Here is an 11525-nt window from a genome sequence, read left to right on the forward strand (position 1 = left end):
ATATATATATATATATATATATATATATATATATATATATATATATATATATATATATATATTTTCAATTTGTGGGCCTTGGATCATCTCGTTACTGAAAAAAAAAAAAAATATATATATATATATATATATATATATATATATATATATATATATATATATATATATATATATATATATTTCATGTAAATCCACAATATAAGATAAATCACTCCGTTGTTTCCATTTTCCCGTGTGATTTTATATATATATATATGTTTCACCTTAGAGAAGAGAATAAGAATCGTTCACGGAAAATTTAGGATAATTTTCCTGAACTCTGAGAAGATACGGTCTTCTACTAACCTCTTGTTTGTTATTTTACAAAGATTTTATTTATTTTTGTTTACAAACACGCTCACACGTCACACTGGAAGACTCACAGGAGCTCCTTATACTGTATGAGGGACGAGATCCCAGTGTTCAGGAAGCGTTCCCTTTAAATCGCTACACAGGTGATATAAGGCCTTGGTGTCTCTGGCTCACAGTCTCTGTTCCTATTGGGATAAAGCAATATTCCTGGCTCATGTTCTTGTACTTTGTCTCCTTATAGTTCCCCCTTGAATTTGCTGCCCCTTACCGCGCCAGCTACTCTGAGGGGGAGGAAGTGAGTGTACAGGTATAGCATATACCGTATTTATACAAGCCCATGGCCAGGTCTGGAGGTAGTGGTGGGGGGGGGGTCATTTTGGTTGAAAGTGGAAGGAATTAAATATGTAACTTTAGTGGTTAGAGACAAAGAAAAACTAGTTTCGAAATATGGAAATATGGTTCCTTTATTATCACTTCAAATAAACATTTCTAGTAAATTCTTCTGAATAAGTACATGCCAGTTTGAGTAGTGTGTGTTGATGTTTGTGAAGATCAGTTGACGGCATTTCTAACGGCAGGTTTCGGCAGGAAGTTTTGATATCTGACGTGCCAAAATACATCATTTATTACCTTTGTTCATTTCCTGCAGGCCTTCGTAATATTATTTCTGGTTATATTAAGGATAAGCGATACGATCCAACAATATATGTGACATGAAATGCACTAATTTATTGTAGTAGCAACACAATAAAGTCCTACTTCTGTTACATTAGAATTCTCTTATAGCTGTCAACACGACCAAAAATAATAGTGTAAAAGGTGACAGATTTCAAATTATTTAATAATAATAACACCGAACGGAATCCAAAATTAACAAGTAATAGTTCACAGCTGATTAAACACATCTTGTTATAAAGTAACCAGTCAACCAGTTCATTGCACACCACTTAAATCTTCACAGTTACTAGTTGATTCTTATCCTATTTTTGTTTGTATTCATAAAATTCAGAGAAACCGAGTCAATTAGATTATGAGTTAAATGCGGCAATGGAGTTCTTTTGTCACCTGCCGCTTTGAAGTTGCTTATTCTCTTGGATGTTAATTAAAACGTGTTTCTTGGTGTTGGTGTATTGTGAAGGATTATTTGGTGAATTATGATGAAGAACAAAATGTATATACGCGACTTAATGAATCACCTAGATTTTAAGCTAGCTTTATCTAATTTAACGTAACCTAACCTACTCTAATCTAACCTAATCTAGCTTTAACCTAACCCAACCTAACTTTAGTGGCAATAAAATTTATTTTATTGATTATAATTATATAGTTTAGGACAAACTTTTGATAAATTTCGTTTTATTGTCTGTTTATCGACATATTTTTATTTTGTGTTTTAGTGTTTTCTGTTTTCGACTTTTTTATTTACGTATTATTTATCGTGTGTGTGTGTGTGTGTGTGTGTGTGTGTGTGTGTGTGTTGGGAATTTGTACACTATCAATAAATAAACAGTTAATTAAAAATTTCTCAATGTTCTAATTTTCTCAATATAATTGCATATGGCTTCAAAATTCTCCAAAGAAGTGTTCAAATTTCAAAATTTTCCCGGGGGGCTTACAGCGGCCCCCGGAACTCCCAGATGTTTAGGCTGGCTTCACTCGCCACCCCACCCTCTGGGTAGTTATAATGAGGGGGGCCTCCACAAAGAGGCTGCCCATGGGCCTCCACAGGTCTAAATCCGGCACTGCCGAACATTCTAAACCAAGCTTCCTGCAGCATGAGCTGTCCTACAGTTCCTGAATTAGTAGGTCTACAAAACGTTGTTTGTTTTTTGGTTAGAGAGAAACAAGTCCTTTTTGATGTACAGCGTTATGTTCAACTTGAACACAACGTCATTCGCTGACCCTTTTCATCTGCACAGGTGCGTGATGTCTTATGTAGATGGAACAGATGTATACCTTCAAAGACAGCAACAGGATTTTTATAATTGTGTTGCACATATCGCACATATATTTCCATGTTAAAAGCAAAGGTAGACCCTCGAGACCTTGATATCATGTGTAGAAGTGCCAAGTGCCCCACCACCAGGGAGGTGCTGTATGTCACGTGTGGATGTCATGTCTGGCTTGTGGATAGAAGTCATTTTCCAGATCACTTCTGCAAGAGGGACTTTATTTACTTGTCGAAGGAATGTAGGATACTTAAACAGAGATTATGGAGGTGGTAAATAATTGGTGTTTCTATGGGTTGACAGCGTTCACAGTAAACAGTAACTCAATTACAATGAAAATAACAGAGTTGTATGAACATCAAAGACACAGATTTAAAATTAGTTTGGTAAACAAAACATAAGATGGGAGACAACAAGGCTGACGTACTCAGCCATTGTGGTCATACTCAGGCTTGTGATTGATTGATACGTTTATTGAGATACAAAAAAAAACCATCTCAAAGGGATAAGTGACATAAGTCATCCCCTCCCCAGTCCAGGAATGTCCCTCTCAGGACTCCCATAAATCCCTAATACAGATATATCTCATATAATCAGTTATAGTACAGAGTTATATTCTAAAAGCAAAATTTCTACATTTCTTTAATATTTCATCTACTTTTCTATTTTTAAACATCCATGCTACTTGCTTGGATACATTATTTGTCTGAGTATTTCTATATACATTAAGCAATGGTCATTCCAGTATATAATGTGGCAGGGTATGGGATCTGGATGTTCTACAAACTCTACATTCTTTATCCTGTTCACTTCTCTCAGCTCCAAGTTCCCAATAATATTTATATCCTAATCTTAACCTCATATACACTCAATCTTTCCACCTGCTCCTATCTTTCCCATATGTAAAATTTGTGTTCATGAGAACATGATGGTAATGTTTCATTGTTTCACTTTTCTCATATATTTCATCTTTTTGAAATTATCTTCTATTGGTTGTATTTTCCGTAATTTGCTCCTTAATTGTTTCAAAGTTTTAATACATATTATGTCGATCTCGGCCTTTTTGCTATTATATCTACTGCTTCGTTAAGACCAATCCCCACATGTGAAGGGACCCATACAAATTGAACACTATGGCCTTTTTCCTTATTGTATTTACTAATTTTCTACATGAACCAATAATGTGTCCAAAGACCGGACTCCCTCTGTTCAAAGAATCCAAAGCTGCCTACTATCAACAAAAATATATGCATATTTATTCCTCTTTACAACATTTTCCAATCCTACTAACATTGCATATAACTCAGCTTGTGTTGATGATATAAAATTACTCAGCCGGAGTCCAATTTCGGTGTCATCAGTACCTTGTTCTGTGTACTGTCTTATAAGGATCCCACACACTGCCCTGCCACTTGACACAACTGAACCGTCACAATATACAGTACATGCAAGGTGTTTATTCTAGGCAAATTACTAATCTTATTCCCATATAAAGCCCTCAACTGTCCTGGTTCATGTAATGATTTCTTCACCATGATAGGCACAATGTCTAACTCTACTTCTCGTTCTTCCCAGGGTGGATCCTTACAAATTTTCTCAACAGCTGTTCACCAGTCTGTATCCTCTCTTGCCTTGCCTCCAGAAGGTCGTTTTATTTCTTAAGTCGCCATTTATACCTTATACAAATTTGCCCCCACTATTCCCTTGTGAATTAACGTACGTACCTGCGAGTTTAACATTTATAAAGAATATTGTCTAAAAATGGGGTAAGTTAATGCTATATTCCGTTGGTATAATATGAATAGAAACAAAATCACTATACCTCTACAATGGGTTTAATAAAAGAAAAAATTAGTAATGATTTTATATATGTATTTTCATATATTCAATACACAGTGTTTGTCACTCTGGAAAGTCATATAAACATGACGCTACATTCAACACAATTTGATTCCCTACTTGAACACATTTTCATATTCCAGTAACTATTGTAAATGGGAAGGAGAAATTGGGGTAAATAGTCAGATTCTGATTTCACAAGAAGTGATAAATAATGTCTAAACTGAACAGCTAATGCAAAAGTATTTTGGTTCAAATTTGTCCAGGAAAATGGGAATTATCATTTAAAAAGAATTTTCCAAGTGATACTTTTGTAACCTAATAAATGATTTAGTGTGAAATACATAATGCCTTGTTTATCTAGTACATAAGGTGTGAGGTAAATAAACATTGTTCATGTATATAATAGCAATATATAAAGAACACACTGCATTTATATGTTTTGGAGGGAAAATTCATGTTTATATGTTGAGCTTTCAAGGTTTGGCTGAAAAATTCATGTTTATATGTTGAACTTGAAGTTTTGGCGGGAGATGGTCGAGGGTGGGTGGGTAGCCTTTACCAGATCTCGTCATTCACTGCTGCTGTACTGCTTAAGACATTCTTCGTCGCCTGGAAGATAAATGTTTACAATATAAACAAATGAATAAAATAATCAATAATGAATGAGAATAACTTTGATGACTGACTAATGACTAACTAATACACCTCACTCCTACAACACCACGGTCACTACACCACACTCCTACAACACCAGTCACTACACCACACTCCTACAACACCACGGTCACTTCACCACACTCCTACAACACCAGTCACTACCCCACACTCCTACAACACCAGTCACTACCCCCACACTCCTACAACACCAGTCACTACACCACACTCCTACAACACCATTCACTACACCACACTCCTACAACACCAGTCACTACACCTCACTCCTACAACACCACGGTCACTACCCCCACCCATCCTACAACACCACGGTCACTACACCACACTCCTACAACACCAGTCACTACACCACACTCCTACAACACCACGGTCACTTCACCACACTCCTACAACACCAGTCACTACCCCACACTCCTACAACACCAGTCACTACCCCCACACTCCTACAACACCAGTCACTACACCACACTCCTACAACACCATTCACTACACCACACTCCTACAACACCAGTCACTACACCTCACTCCTACAACACCACGGTCACTACACCACACTCCTACAACACCAGTCCACTACACCACACTCTGCAGTCACTACACCACCTCCTACCTTTTCAGTCCCCTGCACCACCTCCTACAACACCAGTCACTACACCTCACTCCTACAACACCGTCACTACACCCCTCCCTCCCTACAACACAGTGCTGCCCCACCTCCCTACAACACCAGTCACTACACACACTCCTACAACACAGTCACTACACACCACACTCCTACAACACACGGTCACTAAACACCACCTCCTACAACACCAGTCACTACACCCTCACTCCTACAACACCGGTCACTACACCACACTCCCTACTGGCACCATTCACACACACACTCCCTACAACTTTTCAGTCACTACACCACCTCCTACAACACCAGTCACTGCCGCTCCTACCTTCCAGTCACTGCTGCCCATACCTTGCCACAGAGTCCGTGTTTGAGTCGAAGAGCCAGAGTAGCATCGTCTTGGGGAGATCGAAGGTGCCATCCATCGAGTCTGAGGGAAGACAAACACATGAACAATAATAACACGTCGTGGAACAAACACATGAACAATAACACGTCGTGGAACAAACACATGAACAATAACACGTCGTGGAACAAACACATGAACAATAACACGTCGTGGAACAAACACATGAACAATAACACGTCGTGGAACAAACACAAGAACAATAACACGTCGTGGAACAAACACATGAACAATAACACGTCGTGGAACAAACACATGAACAATAACACGTCGTGGAACATGTATTAGCCTCTGTCATATTAATATTACATAAATATGAGCAAATGGCATATATTCATTATATAAATTCTATCACCCAGACTATTGAGCATACAGCTACATAAGGATTTGTTCTGTCACACCTCCTAGGGTGGACAGCCCATAAACATTTGTTCTCTCACACCTTCTCGGGTGTACAGCCCATAAATCTACAGACTCAGCCCTCAGTGTGTGGGTAGGTTGTTTAGTTAATGGCCGTGTGGTTACTCTCCAACCACCACTCACCAGACTCAAGAGAGTTCAGCCCAGTTCTCCCCAGTTCACAGCCTGACCCGGTGCCTAAAAGTCGTGTCGTGAGACCAGCTATCCAGGCTGTACCTCTCTTTTAATATATCAGCTAATTACAAGCTAATAGCTAATGTTCATTAGTCTGTCAATACCAAATAATTGTTCAGACATGACTAGACAATATAACTAGAAGATCACCACGTGTGTTTACGTTTAACCAAGGAACAACGAGTGAAGAGAACATTACCTGTGTGTCTTGTTTAACTTACAAGCTGAGATAATTACAAGTACAACCCAGGACAGCTGCGACGATTTCAACTGTCAACCAATCTAGGACTGTAGATGAAAGGTACCAGCGACGAACCTACACTCATTCAGGCAAGTGTTAACAAGTGAGATAGTTTGATATCCTATCAAAGATAAAACAAACACATGAACAATTACAGGTCGTGGAGCAAACACATGAAAAATTACAGGTCGCGGAGCAAACATATGGACAATTACAGGTCGTGGAGCAAACACATGAATAATTATAGGTCGTGGAACAAACACATGAACAATTACAGGTCGTGGAACAAACACATGAACAATTACAGGTTGTGGAACAAATACATGGACAATTACAGGTCGCGGAGCAAACACATGAACAATTATAGGTCGTGGAACAAACACATGGACAATTACAGGTCGTGGAACAAACACATGAACAATTACAGGTTGTGGAACAAACACATGGACAATTACAGGTCGTGGAACAAACACATGAACAATTACAGGTCGTGGAACAAACATGAAAAATTATAGGCCGTGGAACAAGCACAAGAACAATTACAGGTCGTGGAATAATCGCATCAACAATTATAGGTTGCCGAGCAAACATAATGAACAAGTAAACTCAATATTAATAACATATAAGAGTTTGAAACATAAATATCTAAATGACAAGTCTGACTGTACAACATGGAACAATATGGCGCTATAACATAAAAAACCTAACAAGTAAATTAACAAGAGCGAGTAGCCAACTGTCATGGGTTGCGTTAGGCTTACCCACGCAACCAACTCCAAAGTTTGTTTTACCAGAGATAAGACGCCCGGCGAGGCATAACCGTCGTCGACACGAGACTAAGCGTGTTAACCTAGGTTGTTATCCCCGTGGAAATATCACGTGTGGATGCCTGGTTGCGACAAGAGCAATCCAGGCTGGCCTATCAAACCTACAGTAAATGGTTAATTAATTCACGCTTACAGAGTTCTCCTGCACGACACCCGTCTACCATGACTGTCAGTGACGCGAGACTATGTGTGGTAACCCAAGAGTACCTTTTGTTGTTATGGCCGTGGGAAGAAGTTCTTGTGATGAAGCCTGGTTGCAACAAAAGCAATCCAGGCTGGCAGTAAATGTATCACTTGAAGAATTAAGGCTCTGTTAAGTCACACCCATAGTAGAGTAACCACATGTGTTCCCAAGTTGAAAATTCCCTGTTTTAGAAGATTAATTTTATTACAGCGTGAACGTGAGTAAATCATATATCCATGCAAACTGTAAATCATTGTATGGAAGCTTGACAAATAAATGTAAGTGCAATTATCTGCCCGTATCTGTGATCCTATCTTATTATTACTAAAGGTAATGACTGATTGGTTATGACATAGTATAACCAGTAACTTAGATGGATGTTGAAAATTAAATGAATTCATTAAATCATCATTTATCAAGTATAAATCATGGAATGTCGAGTGGTGGAGTGAACTTCTACGTAGATACACCATAATCTCCTGTAAGTAACCAGTGTGAAGGTATCGAACTCTACGGTAAGAAATAAGAAATACGACATATTATTATCTTTATATAATATAATCCACTCCTACTACCACCGATTCTTCTTGGTGGACCGATCCACACCAAAACCATGACACCAACCACCTCACTTAGGCTGCGACACAGTGATGAATTTTCGAAGGTGAATTTGTTAATTTCCTTCAATCCCTAACTGGAGGTTGATTAAAGAACTTCCTCGGTAATTTATACTACATAAACTTCGTCTAAACTGGCGTCAAAATTACATCAAGATTAACTGAGAGTAAAAAATATTATCTTTTAAGGGTGGGTCAACGAAGAATACATGGACAAAACCATAAACAAATAATAATAACTGTGACAATAATAATAACAATGATAATAAAAGACTCTAACTAAATGTTATTCGGAGTCTCCAAGTTTCGGAAAATTGAATTTGCTGTATGGAGGAAGTCGAGGAACCCTGAGACGACCTGACAAGTGAACACAGCCTGAGTAACTGAGTGATGGACGGAATTATCAAATACGACTAATACTACGATGAACACATGTGAACTGTAACACTTATATGAACTAAATGTAAGTGATATAGATACTTGGTGAAAAAAATTAATCGATGGAAATTATCTTAGAAAGTGTGGTGAGATAATGTTAATTTAAGTACATCCATTTTTTTACCACAGCCTAGACATGACTTCATATTTTTGTAATCATTGAATTATTAAAGTGTTATATCTAAACTCTTGATATAACCCGAGTATCAGTAAAATTAATTGTTATTTTTGGTGTTTAAATGTCAAATATAGCCCCTGGGTTACCTTAAATGTATATTCTTTCGGCAGTGGAGTTGTGACTGACCATTTGTGACCATTTGGTTTTTCTCCTGTAAATGACGACCCGTAGAGTATGATGTCATGTTGGGCCAGCTTGTGATTGGGCTACGGTGATTGATCAAGCCTGTGATTGGGCTACGGTGATTGATCAAGCCTGTGATTGGGCTACGGTGATTGATCAAGCCTGTGATTGGGCTGCGGTGATTGATCAAGCCTGTGATTGGGCTACGGTGATTGATCAAGCCTGTGATTGGGCTACGGTGATTGATCAAGCCTGTGATTGGGCTACGGTGATTGATCAAGCCTGTGATTGGGCTACGGTGATTGATCAAGCCTGTGATTGGGCTACGGTGATTGATCAAGCCTGTGATTGGGCTACGGTGATGTGAGGAACTGAACGGTCAACAGTCAACAGTCAACACCCTACCTGACTGGCAGGGAAACGACTGGAGTCCTCACGTCAAAAGGTTTGTTGTTATTCAAATGTCTACTTATTTAATATAATTTAGGATGTTTTAGAACCTGCGCTTTTTCTTAATCGTTCAAAAACTCTGGGTTAGTTTAGATTAAGTTTGATTGGTTCGTGTGGGATGATTATAGTTCAAATATTAAATAAAATAAATTTGAGATACTATCAAGATGTTTGTGTGGGTATGAACAGCCTAGTCGTTACCTCACACAACTGACATTAATTAGGGTGATAGATTTATTTTCCGTAATAGTTTACTTTCCTTTCGCACTTTAACAACTTCATTTAGAAATTTATTTAATAAAATAAACTAAAAACTTTAAAATTTATAACATAATATTAAAAATACCGTATAGTGCCGTACTCTTTCCAATGGCCTTTTAATAACCTTGTCTGGTCAACCATTTATATTTATACAGTAGTTGAATATTGTTTATATATTTAACGTGTTCAGAGGTTAGTTACGTTTGGGTTATTAGGTTAGTTTTTACTCTCACAGTTTGATGATGATATTTGTAGGTTAGGTTAGGTTAGGTTAGGTTAGGTTAGGTTAGGTTAAATTAGAGTGAGGGAAGTTGTAATGTTTTAAGTTTAGGTAATTTTATATTAAGTAAGTTGTTTTATGTTAAAGATGGGTTAAGTTATTTTAAGTTAAAGGTTAGAGCAAGTTGTTCTCAGTTAGGTACTGCAAGTCAGCCTAACTCATCTGGGCGTGATGAATAACTTGGCGTAGATCTCGTAATTTAGTGCTTCGGACGGTTTTAGTGGGACTTAAAACAAAAAATTAGCTACCAAAATATTGTACATTTTTTGTTCTTTAATACCGGAGTCATTCTCTCGCGCTATAAAGCAATGCGTGTAATTTGACGGTGTGTCTGTAAAATCGTTGAATACGTTAACACTGATTCAGTATATAATGATTAAAGCAGGTATACAGGAGTGTTGATTTTATAACATGTAACACAATGAATGATGTTTAAGATTTGTGTGAGCTGAATTCTCTGTGAACGGATGGCCATGTAAACAATGTCCACAGTGGTCTGTTGTTACCTCTGTCACCCATTACGAGGCGGGGATTTCTCACAGCTGAAAAAAAAAACTCGTCTGACTTCAGCTGTAGGATATAATACCCAAGTGAGACACTAAGCCTGAAGGTTCAAGGAAACTAACCAACAATTGATATACAATATGTGTGGGTTGTAATAATAGGAAAAGTTATTTGTTCTTTGTTCATAATGGGGAAATCTTTCAAGACAAATACGTGTTCCAGGGAGTTCTGAGTGTATAACCTACACACACACGCAATTAAAGTTGTCTAGTTAGTGTTATATTCAACACCATTCCGGTAACCATGTTTGTGAAAAACGGGTTGGTGGGTTTACGGGGATTAGTAACGTAAAAATTATCAAGAAAATAGGTGAAGGGTTGTCAGGTGGGGTGACTCAGACATGGGTGAGACATAACAAGGGACGGTATTACTCACGGCCAGATGTGAGGCGACCTGGGTGAGGGTGGCCAGTCTCACGTCCTTGCAGGGGTCGGCTCCTCGGTCAGAGCCGCCCCCAGGGGTGACGAGGGGTCCAGTAATGCCCCCTGACCTCTTGCCCTGGGGCACCCATGAACGGGAGAAGGTGATCTGCGCCAGGGTAGGGGCGAGCGCCAGGCACATCACCGCCAGCATGACCTGCCATCCGACCATCACTGCTCAAGAGACCTCGAAGTGGGGAAAAAGACAAGAGCGAGTGTTGTTAGCTGCTGGAGGAGGCGGCGAGGATGAGGTAGCTGCTGCTGATGGTGGCGAGAGTGACTCAAGCAGCTGACTCTGACTGGACGGCTGGAACTCGACTGAAGATTTTCAGTCGTGTCGGGGTTTATATAGGGCATGAACCCGTAGCCAGTTACGCCCACTGTTGTTCCATTGGTCGCTCCTCCCGCCTCCGATGTCATCTTTCCCTCCGAGCAATGTGCGCTGACACACACACCCACATACTGGTGGTACACGTACATGCGTACTTATCTTCGCGTACATAACTT

Source organism: Homarus americanus, unplaced genomic scaffold (assembly GCF_018991925.1).
Source record: "Homarus americanus isolate GMGI-L3 unplaced genomic scaffold, GMGI_Hamer_2.0 scaffold29478, whole genome shotgun sequence".
NCBI lineage: Eukaryota > Metazoa > Arthropoda > Malacostraca > Decapoda > Nephropidae > Homarus > Homarus americanus.